This window comes from Lates calcarifer, unplaced genomic scaffold, assembly GCF_001640805.2.
Source record: "Lates calcarifer isolate ASB-BC8 unplaced genomic scaffold, TLL_Latcal_v3 _unitig_3918_quiver_2787, whole genome shotgun sequence".
Taxonomy (NCBI): Eukaryota; Metazoa; Chordata; class Actinopteri; family Centropomidae; genus Lates; species Lates calcarifer.
In genome coordinates this window covers 1-14155 of record NW_026116604.1, presented here as the reverse complement: position 1 = coordinate 14155, position 14155 = coordinate 1, and the positions used below count along the sequence as shown (strand labels likewise).

Below are 14155 nucleotides of genomic sequence, written 5' to 3'. Positions count from 1 at the left end.
GGTTGGAACGCTGTTACACACTTTACTAGCCATCAGAAAATGGCCATAAGTAAAACTGGGCATACTTGATACTTGAGTTAAGGACTGTTTATAATTATTACAATCATTATTATTATTATTATCTAATTCTTAGTTGCAGGCCTAAATGCATAGATGTTTAATCCTTGATTGTAATATGACCCCAACATAATTTCTAGAAAAAACATCGTTTTGAGGTTCATTCCACATTTCTCTGCTGCTGTGCTCATTGCATATCTCCCTCCTTCAAGGCATCTTTTAAACCCTCTGGGAACTAGCAGCAGATAGCCTAATTCAATAACGTGTGGGGAAAAGCGCAGCGGTTGGATGTGCTTGATATCAGTGCTTCATTAGGTTTGAATAAAGACAAGCAGAGGAGAAGGCTGCCTTTGATGGCTGCATGAGTGCCGCCTGGGTACCTTGTCACAGGCAGGCAGGCAGGCAGGCGAGCACGCAAGAGCCCTCAGAGGCACTGTGATTAAAAGGACGTGCAGGCTAATGGGGAGCTCATTTGGACCAATCTGCTGTGATAAGGGAGATGGAGGGTGCTGTGATGCTCCAGAGGTGATGGCTTAATCTCTCCGCACATCCACTCTAATATACATTCATAACGTATTACTTTTGGCCCTGGCCAGAGAACTGCAGCTGAGACTAGAACCTGAGATAGCCAAACGTAGTGACCGCAAATGCAAACATGTACACTCACACACACACAGTTTGACATTAAAATGCTGTATGTTGTAGCAATAAACCTATATTACACAAAACTCTGCAAAAGACAACCTCCTCTGAGGTCAATTGTGCGAATTAGATTTAACCATTCAGCACATTATGATTTTAAATTAAAAATTAGAAATGTACTATTAAACATAAAATACTACTGTTTTTTTTCCAGTTCAAGAAGTGCACACAAATTAAACCAGCTACATTCTCGTCATGGCTGAGAAACCAATGAGCCAAGCTGTTAACTATGTGAACAACTATGCATTTTGGCAAAAGAATAAGAAATTGGATTTTTAATATATTGTAGAAATAAGTTATATTTTGGATGCTGAATCTGCAAGTAAACTAAAAAGAGCAATAACTTACAAAAGGAATTGAAATCAAATTTAATTGCTGACACAGTGTAATCAAAACCCTCTCATGACACTCCATTGTTATCAAAAAAAGGAAAGTTCCTCCTTTTGGAGTGTTACAAGTAGTGCTGGGTATCAAACCTCAACACTTCAGTACCAAAAGATTGTGAGACTTGTAACCTTGTTTATTACATTCTTTGATTTAAATGTTACAGACAACAAAAACTTTGACCATATTCTGTTAATGTTCTTATACAGCTGCTTTTTACATATAGAAAGTCTGCCCTCTTTTGATGCATTGAAAAAGGTCTTTATTGGAAAAAAATTCTGTCTGAGTAAGGCATCGAAAAAGGACTGACTGTTATTGTTGGTGATACTCAAGTATCCATATTGACACAAGTATAAAAAATTATAATTAATTTCAGGCCCATGTACTGTCTGCACACACTCAGGAACCCAGAAACACACAAACCTGCCAAATGCAATTAATTATGTGACATTCCAGACCAGGAGAAGGACTTGGGGGAGAGTTTACATATTATTTGGGTTGCAAACTGCCCATTTTCCATTAAAACACTCACAATATTTCAGGATGAGGGTTTGTCATAAATCTTAGTGCTACAGTAGGAAGCTTTAGAAGATGGCATAAATCATCACTGCTGAAGTTCCCAGTTAAACTGTAACTTATTGTTGTTCCACTGTTGCTTTTGCCTTTTCACAGCCATCCTGTACACTTCTTGCATCCTAGTGGGCATTTTTATCAACAGCAGTGTGCCAATTTTCTTTGAGCTTTTTATCGAGACAGTTTATCCAGTCCCTGAAGGCATCACCTGTGGAGTGGTCACTTTCTTGGGGAACCTGGTCACTGGCCTGCTCCTCTTCTTCCTCACCTTTTACTGTACAGGTAAGACGGGTTTACGGCTTGTGTACAAATGGGGAACAATATGTGATGAAATACCCACTTCTGTATTAATATTTTCTAAATATGAATGCATTCTTTCATTTGTTTTCTGTAACAGTTTTTGCCAATTTAGTGTCATGGGGTTTAGGATGACACAATTTTTTCAATTATTTTTTTGGCCTTAGATAAAACAGTGAAGAGAGATAGGAAATGCAGGGAGAGAGAGCAGGGAAATGACATGCAAGGTCCCGGCCAATTCGGCAGTTGAGCTGGGGACTCGCTGCTCAGGGTGCCAAGGCCTGTGTGGTATGCACCCTAACCGTTTGGCTATCGGGGTCACCCCCAGGATGACACCATTTAAATATTTCTTTTGTATTTCTTATTTTTGTCAGTGGAGAATGTCCAAATGTGTTCAATTCAGAAACTTTCTGTCACCCTGCAGGTTTCTCTCACCTCCCAAAATGCTCAGGCTCCATTGTTTTTCAAAAAATCAATTTGAAGCCCTGCAGATGCTGCCAATAAAAGGCACAGAGTGGGAAAATTAGGTTCCAATGCAATTGACACATTCAGCACAAAGAAAGAAAAACTTCCTGTTGTAATTTAGCCTCAGATTTATCTTTGAATTGTGTGCCTGACAGAGTTTGATATAATAATTTAGGGCCACGAGTGGAGAGCAGAGGATGTCATCTGCTACTCTTCTGCCTCCGTGGCTTTCACAGGAGAGAGTGAATTCATAAGTAAAGCGAGTTCAGTCATCCATGTAACCAACTGTCTGTGTATGTGTGTGTGTGTGTGTGAGAGAGAGGAGAGAAAGAGAGAGTACATTTTTGTGTGTATGCTTGTACTGTATGCTGGTGTGTGCTTTGGACAATATTATGTTCCTTTGCTCACTGGTCCTCAGTTTCATTATCCTTCCCTGTAGGTTTGGTTATAGCACAGCACCAATCGGTTGGAAAGATCTCTGACCTACACACTCCTTCTACCATGTTTGTCTGAGTAAATAAGACATATATTTTCAGACCCTCATAAATATTCATGAGCTTCTGCCTCTGTCTCTGCCAAATCCTTCTGATTGCTATGCGACAACTGACAGCTGCTGCCAGACAACTGTATCATGATCCTGCCTTCTAGGTTTTCTTGCCAGTACAGGTGGATATGATTCTTGTTTGACCTAAACAGCCGTGGGGCCCAGCAACCCTGCGGCAGCCAGGGCATGAAACCAGCTTGTCTTGTCACAGCAGGTCTTCAACATTCACATGACACATACCCCAGTATGGGATTTCAAGGCCACAAGTAATGATTATTTTCATTGTGGCCTGATCTGTTGATCATATTTCCAATTAAACGATTAATAGCTTAACCTTTAAAATGTCAGACAGTGGTTCCTAGAGCAAAAATTAACATCTGCAAATTGCTTTTTTTGCTTGACCGAAGCTTATGAGAACAGAAGTATATTTAGGATTCTATTGTGATCATTAATTTTAGTTGAGGAGCTGAGGCTGAGAATTGCAGTGCAGCAGCTGGAGTGGACTGTTTGTTTTATAGGTGGAAGGGTTGAGAATGAAGCTGAAGAGATGTTGAGTGGATTAGTTTAAATTAGGTGTAGTTATTTTCACAGTAAAAATGAAATTGTCAGAAATTGCAATTGTGTTTTGAAGTATATGAACCAGGTCCGTATGGTGATAAATCATAGATTAGACAGCAATATACCAGGTGTGGATAGACAGAGGTTTGGATAGATAGAGCAGCTGCAGGCTGACACACACACACACACACACACACACACACACACACACACACAATATCACCTAATCACACAAGAGTAGAACTCATAAAAAATACATGATTTATCCTCTTCTCAACACTTGTCTCTGTGATGCTGAATGATAGCCTGCTTTGGTGTGGTTGGTTTGTCTGTGTGCATCTCAATGTCTTACATGTTTTGTGTAGGTGCACATGTACGTGCTTGTTTTTGAGTGCAGAGTGTGCATGTGTATGTGAGAGAGACGAAGGGTGTCTAATGTGCTGAGATGGATCCTGACAACTTCCCTGTGGGGAACAGATGGGTAAAAGACCAAGCTGAGATGATGGAGGCTGTTGCTGCTCCTTTCTTCACTTCCCACCCTGAAGTCATCTAATAGAGTAGGATGCGTCAAAGCCCTCTTGTCAGAAAGTTCACACTGTTGCAGGCAGGCAGGCAGGCAGGCAGGCAGGCTGGCTGGCTGGCTGGCTTTGTACATGTGAGCGTGAGCTCTTAGGATAACTACCTGAGTGGTGGATTGCCACATATTTCCAGTGTTTGTTGGTACCAAGTTGTTGATATCTTCTGTTCCTGCCATGTCGGCAGGTAACCAACCACTGTTTGCATGTCAGAGATGGTAGTGCAGGGTGATAAACCAGTGTAATATGGATATCATGATGTAGGGCTCAGTACAGGATTTGGTTACCTCCAACAGTGGAATTTATTTGAGGCAGTGGTATGTGTCAGAGACATCAAGATGAATGTGAGGACCCAAGATTTCCCAGTAGAATATTGTATTGTAATGAGATGATCAATGTTAGTCACTGAACTTGTTTGTGGTTTTAATGTTGTGCATATATACACACACACACACACACACACACACACACACACACTGTGGTAGAAGACAGCTCTGTCTACTCTGAAAATATATCATGATGTTAAAACACTCATGTGGTCCAATCTCTGTAGCAAGGGAATTAAAGATGTGCATGCTTCATGTCTTGTTTGGAAATCAGCCCTATTCTGTTTTCCTGAAGATATCAGTCCTGTGAAGATTAATAAGATTATTATGTAAATTCCCCTTGGAAGTATTCTGGTGGGCCGTCTCATTACTCTAATTTCCTCTCTGTCATCCCATAATGGATGTGGCAAATAATATGCAGACTTCAAAACTGATAAATTCTGCATGAGCCACTTCTTCTCAAAACCCTTTCAACACCCGATATTGAAAATTTGCAACTTTTCCATCCATTTCCAGTTTATAGTTCATTTTAGGGGTTTCCTTTTGGCTGCCCATTGCCTTGTTGTGCATTCTAAAAGATGGCTCCTTTTCCCTGCAAGCAGAGATTTGTTCATGAATTTAGCTCCTTGTCCATTTTAATATCCATGAGAGCCCAGTCTTGGTTCAGTGAGCCCTAACTGGCCTCTTGACTCTTTTTTCATTTTTTAAAAATCTCCAAAGCCTCTGAGCCATGTGACTTAGAAACATGAATGGAGCCTGCGGACGATATATCTACGCTTGTCGCTTTTTTTCAATTTCATCTGCTATGTGTTTGTGTCATTTAGTGTGGAGCCGCAGGTGGAATACAAAACAGCAGAGAGGTATTGTGGAGCAAAAGAGACTCAAAGATTTAGTAAAGGAAGAAGATGAGGAGGGAGGGGAGGAATAGTGTTGAGTTTCCCTTCAGCTGTGAGTTGTTAAGAGTTTCCTGCATTGGGGGAAGCAGAGATTATTCAGCACAGAGAAATAATTGCTGCAGTTCTTTAGTCCCAAAAACTTTTCTTTCCTTCCTGCTAAACTTTGCATTCTCGTCTGAAGTGAAAATGTCTTTGCAGACTAACTTTTTCAGCCTCCCTTAAAGACTGTGGAGGTGTTTAAAAACAAAACAAACAGCCTTTCTTCGTAAAACTCAGTCACTCCTGGGAGAATAAAAGCCTTTTTCAGTTTTGAATCATGAGAAAGAGCCAACACTGAGTAAATGAGCAGGGGCATATTAATTACACATTTCTAAAATAACCACTTGGCAGTCATTATCAGTAATCTGGTTATTATAGGTGTGCTCACCAACTTGTCAGTCTACAGTCATTTTGTTCTTTACAGGATGCTTGTTTACATATCCTCAGCTGTGGCCACATTAACTATAATGCTGCATTGACCTCAATTAATTCTGATTAAGGCCATAAGACACATGTTGACCCTAACCCTAACCCTAACCCCTAACCCTTCATCTGTACCACCGTCCTGCTAAGCTATCCAGATACAGTAATAAGTTGTTAATAAATTAACTGTTGGCTGTTCACATTAATGTCCTCTGCACACGTTTGTTGTGGTTGATGTCCAGTTGTAATGGTTCAGTTAAAATTTCACAGCACATTAGGGTGAATCACTCCATCACTGCCTACCTGTAACCCCTGCTATTTTACATTTTATTTTTTTTTTGGTCTATTTTTGGATACATTTTTAGAATCAGGAAAATGGTGTCTAAAAGTTATAGCTTTAAATAGCTTTAAACAAAAGAAAAAAATTAAAAAGTTTTTTTTTTAAATCAAGATTTGAGAACTTCTTTCTTGCTTGTTTTGACTACAAAATAAAAAATCGACAGAACTTACAGTCAGCATCTTGGCGTGTTTTTTGCAAGTGCAGATTTGGATTTAAAAATCATTTCAACTTTAAGAAAAAAGGGCTCTGCAGTACTTTGCCAAGAAAATTGGAAAAGTGAGAAAAAGTGATCCTGTGGTATGATAGGAAATTTGTTTTTTACTTCCTTTGGAAGAAAATCTGTTGAGATTGTTATTGCAGTTTGTGATTCCTCTTTTGTACATATGTATGTTAGATACAAACAAAAATGAAGTGCTATTTGGCATGTAAATACAGGGTTCCCGTGGATCCTTAAAAAGTAATAAAATGTATTAAATCAGTCTCACAGAAGTCTTAAAAGTTCATGGGAGGTAGGATTTTATGTATTTCTTTTTGACATATTAGTTTTTAAATCTGAAAATAAAATGTAATGTATTTTAAAAATTAAAATAAAAACAGTACTGAATGCCTCATCTTACTTCATGCAGATCAGATAACATATACAATATAAATGAATGAATGAATGAATGAATGAGGGTGGCAGGAATACGCTGGGGCTGTGTCTAGTCTCCACCAACAAAAGAAAAAGAAGAAGGCCTACACATATTTTGTTTCTGGTGGGATGCGCAGAATAGAGGCATAGTGCAGCTATGAAGCAAATTCAGCATACCCAGGATATTTTTTCGTTCTCTGGTTTCACTAAATCTTACAACCACAGTCTCACTAAGCGGTCATATGACGGTGTTTATTAACTCGTTGAGTCAACCCAGGATTTCCCGAGCATGTTCATGTGAAAGAAGCAGAGTTGTAATATACAAGCAACATTATTAGAACACATCAATAGTACTTAATATGAGAAGTAACGCGGACACCTGGGGGTTAATTCGGTTATAGCGATGTCCAAAAATGATATTTAACAAGGTGAAATGTAAACAATATGATCACATGACTAGAATAGAAAAGAAACATTAGAAGAAGCTCTTTTGTGGACATATGGAAAGACTGGAACAGGAAAACGATTCCACTGAGCCATAAAAATATCTATTGATTTTTATTATTTGTCACTTTATTTGTAAACTCTTTTCTCCACGATGGGATCCTGTTGGAATGATGACTCTAGTTTTCCAGTGATCTGATTGGTCAGTAGTTGGGCTGTTGACAGGTTTTAATCTCATCCTCTAAAGTTAACCTGCCCTGAAGCAGGTTAGCCATTCAGCATAAGTTACCATGGCGATTTACCTCAATAAGTAGTGAACCACCGTAGGACTGAAAACCCAGAATTAAACCTGAAGTTGCCTCCCTAACCGCAAATCCTGCTTCATAGCACAGGCCTCAGGCCTTAGGTTTCAGTTCCCTGTCTGCAACCTTTAGCTAACTGGGCTATGTGTCAACAACATGGGGAAGTGCTGATTTGACATCACAAAATCAAACACTGTGAGAAAACAATACTAAGAAAAGCTCTGTGAATTACAGGAATTTTAGGCAGAGTTGAAGACAAAAGCCAAAGAACTCAGATCTATGCTGTAGGTGTAAGAGAGAGGATGTTGTTGTTGGTGGGCTAACTGGTATAAGGGACAAGATCCAGATATTGTTTGTAATGTTCAAGATGAGGACACTAAAAAAGTCTTACAAAGTCTTATTTGCGTAAAACTGTAGGAACCCTGAAATAGTTGGAGAGCATCATAGGTTGCTTTTTTTATGGTACATAGTGTTTTCTAATGAGAGAGCTACTCACTTTGTTGTGAATATTGATGCACCCATAGTGAGGAGGAGAGGTGACAGTGGAAATGTTGCACAATTGGCTTGCTCCGGGTCATGGTAAAGATGATGTACAACAGCATATGCCATCCTATCAACTGGAATAGTACATACAAGTTTGGAAGTTTTAGTTAGTTTAAGTAATAAATTTCATACTTTTCTATTGATTGCTCTACATGAAAAGTTTCCCCTTGTATAACTGACAAAGCTGGTAATTAATTTTCAGAATTTTGACCTTGGTTTCCATAGCACTATCATGAGGACCACAGTGCAAAGGTTAAGTAAGATGGAGGTGATGAAACAATGAAGAAGAGATTGAACTTTAATAGAAATAACAGTCTACCACCTCTTTGGGTGCTATTGCCTAAAACATTTACCATCATCACAACCTTCTTCTTCTGCAACTTAATTATCATCTTTTTAAATGACACCATAAAATGCTTTAACAATCAGTATAACAGCCTAATCATCAAATGGATTGAAACAATTGAAAACTAACAGGACTTGAAAGATAAAAGCAATTCATCAAAAGTAAAAAAAAAAAAAAGTGTTGGATTAGTATGACAAGGGATTTAAAAGACTGAAGTAATTTTATTAGACTGAGCCTCTCAAGTTTTCAAGCCCAATCACCTTTAGTGCTCAGCCTGGAGTGTAGAACAGAAAGTTTACAGGCCTACAACACAGCTTGAGTCATCACTGTCCTTTAAATTGTGATCATTAAAATCTAATAATCAACTTTAAAACAAACTCTGTTCCACAGAAATGGAACAGAGTGACTTCACTCTTCTCACCTTTTTTTTTATCTTGTTTGCTCTACTCTATTCCCTCTCCTCCTCCTCGCTTCCCCTCCTGTCTGTTTATTGTTGAACCAAACTTTAACTGTATTTCCTCCAAACTTTGCTGCAGGCATGTCCTTAGAGATCAGAGAGGAGCGATTGAGCTGCCTGTCCATTTTTACCACATTGCCTGATTGAATTAGTTTGAATTACCCAAAGCCACATTAGCATTCTTTTAAGACTGTAAGACCAAATACACACACACACACACACACACACAAACAGACTGTGTTTCTCCAACTTTAAATGGACATGTCTTTGTGCAGGTGTACATGTGAGAAAATGAGACATAGTTAGACAGAGAAGACTTAAGGTCAGATAAACAAAACTCCATTAACCCATCTCCACGCTGGGTCTCCCCCTGTCCGGCTTACACACTCCTGATTAATGAGGCTGCTGCAGGAGTCTCGACACCTCTCTGCAAACACCCTCACCTCTCTCCACTCTCAGGTCCCTTATCCACCCCTCCTCTTACCTCAATTTACCCTTTGCTTTCATTTTCACACCTCTTACCCTACATTCTTTCAGCACACGGAAGAGTTGAAGCATTGTGTGTGCAAAGGTTTGTGCCTTACAGCTAAAACTCACAATTTACCATGAAAATGCTCCATCACGAAGTCCAGACACCATTCTCCTCATGCATTGATCTGGTTCAATCTTTAGGCCAGGTTAGCTGATTGGCAATATGACAACCCAGCTGACTGGAGTCAAACTGGAGCCGGTGTGAGTTGAAACACATTGTGCTGGCAGCGCCACCAGGGCAGCGCTGCATATACGACCTGATTCTCTATATTTAGTTTGGCTTGTTATCAGGACCTGAGCAGCTGCCTGCTGCCACTATATCCTCCACCATGGGAGAGACATTGGCCCTCACCAAGCACCATAGATTCTGCTTAACGTCTCTGTCAGGACAAAACACCTCAAACACCTAAGTGTTGCTGAGATGGCCAGCTTTGCAGCGTGGGCTACTTAGTGCATTTGAAAGACTTTAGTGTCATTAATTTGGATATGTGTATGCGACTCAGCTTAGTGCTGAGGCAGGGTCGAAGTCAGTGGTCATTTGCATTTTGTTCAGATTTTGAGCCTAATCTTGAATCTTGAAGATAATCTTGAATAATTTATTTTATTTAATGTTTGTATGCATGTATATTTATATATATATATATATATATATATATATATATATATATATATACTCTCACAGTTTCAAGTTTTCCACTAGATTTTGTAGCTTGCAGGAATTTCCTCCAATTCAGCCACAGGTCTAACACTGATGGTTAGCAATATAGCTTGGCTTGCAGTACGTGTTTCATCCCAAAGATGCTGGATGGGGTTGAGGTCAGGTCTCTATGCAGGCTAGTCAAGTTCCCCCTCACCAAATTGGCAAAACCATTTTATGGACCTGATTCTGTGCACAGAGGACACTGTCATGTTGAAACTGGAAAGACCAAACACAAGCTGTTGCCACAAAAACACATTATTATCTAACTTAAAATATAACCCTAAGCATGTCTCTTTCTCTCTGTCTTTCTCCTCCATCCAGAACTGTCATGGCTAAACTGGTGTCTAACAGGCTCCTGTCTCTTCAGTCTTGTCCTCATCCTCTTCTTCAGGGAGTCATACGACCGCCTCTACCTGGATGTCTTTGTCTCCGTGTGACACTGCAGAGGACAAAAACAAGACAACTTAATAACCAAGGGACTAAATAAATTATTCTTGCACAAAGGAGAGGAGAAAAGGGAGATGAGGGGAAAGTGGAAACCCCACACTCTTTTAAGAAATAAGATTTTAGTTTGTAAATGTATATGTGTATTGTATGGCTGCTGAGAAGAACCACAAAGCGATTCTACATCAGTGTTTACTCTTTATACATATTCGACTCAATGCCATATGACTGTCTAACACATCATTACCTGTTTTTATGTTTGTGTTTGTATGTAATTTTTTTAAAACCAGGCACAACATGATGGACTGTTAGTTGTTGTTGCTAACAGATGATGTAATATTTTAAGTTATTCTCAGTGTGGCTTCTCCATTCACCTTCACAGTGTGGCTTCTCCATTTTATCATCTCTAAAATAAGCTGGACACTGTCAAAGCTCACAAGTTGGATGTCAAGTGTTGTCCTCTAATGAGGAAATGAGGGATGAGACGGCTTCATCAGCCAATCACAGCCTGGCTGTGCTGGCGTAACACTCTTAAGTGACCTGTGAAACTGCCTGTCATTGAGAGGCAGATACTTATGTTTTATCACCTTCTCAAGACAAATATGCAAAACCTATCTAGATTGATGATTTGATGCTGGCTAGAGATGTGCACTGGGATTGGATAAGCCTGCGTTTTTTTTCCCACCAATGAACTGTCCATGTGGAGCTGTTACACCCTCACACTACAGATGTTATTCAGCCAACTTAATTGTGTCAATTTCTGGAAGATTTACTTTTTAATCTAAGTGAATAATGTTAATTACTTTTATTTTTTTCAACAATTTTTAATCATCAGTTTTCCTCAGCAACCTGCCAGTATTTATTGGAAATGTCATCCTGGTCCAAACATCCTATGTCACAGAAACATATGAGGATTACATTGCATTGTAATTGCCAAGCTGCCCCTCCTCCAAAAGCACCAGCAGGTGTCACCAGCTCCAAGTCTAGATAGACATATTAATAAAGAAACACATAAGGGCAAACGAAAAAACATCTGTCACTTATAGACAAACATTTCTCTAACTTGTCCATGACATTTTTGTGTCTGTCTTTTGCATAGTAGCTACAAGTGTTTCATTTCCTGTGGGTTTTGAGAAGGCTCTGTAATGTGTTTCCTGGTGCTTGTTTTTTTTTTTTTTTTTTTTACTCTCCCTGTACAGAAAAGGTTGTCTTTTACCTTTTGACGTGTTGCCTTAATTGCCCAGTGCAGTGCGTTCAGTCTCCCTCTCTTCCACACTGTGACTATTTTGTCTGTATATATTGTTAAAGATTATGTTCTTCTGTTCAGCATGTCACACTCCTGGGCTTTGGGTTCTAAATGTCCTTGTTCTGTGGAAAGGAGAAAGAACTAATGTGACTCAATCAATATTTCCAGCACCTTATTAAAAAGAACATTTTAAAAATAATACCGCTCTTCTTCTCTTGATAGGCTAATGAAGGTTACTAAAAATTTGTCTTTGTTACTTGTTCTTACATTACTGATCTACATTTCCATTAGAGGTCGTTTTGTGATCTTTGGGATGTTACTTTGTTGCCTTTCTGTAGTTCCCCCAGTGAGGATATGCACATCTCAAAGACTCAGAAAGCTGAAAGTCTGCACTTTTACCTCATAGTCACTGTTTCATTTTGCACCCAATGTGTTTGAGTACAGAGCCAACACAATAGAAAATGTTTGACAGTCCAAATTTGTACAGACTGCAAGGTAGTTAATTATTGTGCTTCCATTATCACCGCTGAGGTCCTTACTCAAACCCAGCCTTCTTTGTGGCTGCAGTACATTTTGGTCCATTATTTGTTCTCCATAGGGCCTACGGTCGATGAGAAGTTTATCCATGCTTTGTGTAGGATGGAGTCCTGTCAGAATGACTGTTGAACAAATGAAAGGGTGTAGAAAAAGTTTTTGCTCTGTTACTACATTGTGTTCAACTTGTATAACCTTTCCTCTTTTTCCATCTCCACTTTACACTACAGCTGACATTCATCCATTCACACACACACACACATCTATATATCTATCTATCTATATATATATATATATATATATATATGAAGCTCACTAACACACACACACATCAGTGATGGGCAATTTGGGGTTCAATACCTTTCCCAAGGATACATTGACACCACAGACTGGAGAAGCCAGGAATCAAACCAATGACCCTCTGATTAGTGAGCAACCCTACTGAGCCGCAGGTGTCCCTAGTATGTGTATCATAAGTAGTATCATAAATATTACCCCCGGTGGTTCCAATCTTGAGTAGTGGCTTTTTTTGTTTACATTTAGATGACATATGGTGCTTTGAGGAACTCATTTGCTGTGTTTTTTTGGCAGTGCAGGAATGTTGTCGTATAATGTCCTGGGTCAGAAGCAGAGGATGCTCTTAGAGGATTCTTACATTCTAGGAAATCTTCCTACTTCTGTCTTTCTTTGAATACAAATTAGAATGAGCATGTATGACCCATAGCTATGATCTCACTGTTTTTAACCCTCCATTAAGCGCCTGTGTGTATGTATAGTCCCCTCCCCTGCTGGCCCCAGCTGGGGATGAGCTCATGCTCTGTTATTCATGCTGGTGAGAATGTCTCTGGGGCGAGTCTGCATGCAGGGAGACTGTTGAAGACAGTCTGGTTCCAATTAATATCAGTGTGTTTGAACGAGAAGATGCTGAGATTAATTTCATCTTTTTATTCTGTTCATGATCTCTTGAACTGGTGCCATTCAAGCTGACAGTAAGTCCTGACCTGAAACTTTTTTCAAGAATCAAATGACACAAACTGCTAGAAATTAATTTGGCCTTGCATAAAGATCAGATTGGATGGTTAAGATTGGGTGTGCCTCAAATTATTGCATTGACATTTACAAAACAGGCCTGTGGGGATGTAAAATTAATCCACTGTTGGTTTATGTTGATCTGTTTGGTTCTAGACACACTGCCACATGCATTGATCATAAATCCTGCAGTGAGATGAAACGTGCTTTGTTTTGACTTTTCAGTTTATTGACAGTCAGTTTCTTGACACAATTTAGTTTTTTTCCTCCCTTCCAGCTTCTGTCCCCTGTATTCTCTGCGCAACATTTCTGTGAATATTCTCATTCATCCAGGTTATAGTTATCTCAAGGAAAAAGTTTAATCGAAAGCAACTGGACTTAGTTATAGTCTAGAAGACGTTTCACCTCTCATCCAAGAGGCTTCATCAGTTCGTGTTTGCAGCTGACCAGGCTGGGACTGGTCCAACTGATTTTTGGTGTGGAGACCCAAGTATTTAACCTCTGTGGGGGCTTTCACCAGACCGATGATGTCATGGATCTTTTTGTGTTCCATGTGTCAACGACAGTCGTTAGGTTGACAGTCGTTGGTAGAAACCATTAGTTTCAACTTCATTAGTGCCCCATTGTGTAACATAGATGGCTTCTTTTACTCCTCTTTCAAACCATCTGTCCTCTCTGTCCAGGATGTGGACTTTGTTGTCCTCAAAGGAATGGGTTTTCTCCTTTAGATGTAGATAGACAGCAGAGTCCAAGCCTGAAGAGTTCTTCG

At 39.5% G+C, this 14155-nt stretch overlaps 1 long non-coding RNA gene across 1 annotated transcript; it reads left to right on the top strand.

Moving 5' to 3' along the window:
* Window positions 1-1444: 1444 nt before the first annotated feature.
* LOC127140251 (uncharacterized) lies at window positions 1445-12022 on the top strand. Its single transcript, XR_007810718.1, has 2 exons — window positions 1445-1998; window positions 10455-12022. It is a non-coding gene; the product is annotated as an uncharacterized LOC127140251 (long non-coding RNA).
* The last annotated feature ends 2133 nt before the right edge of the window (window positions 12023-14155 follow it).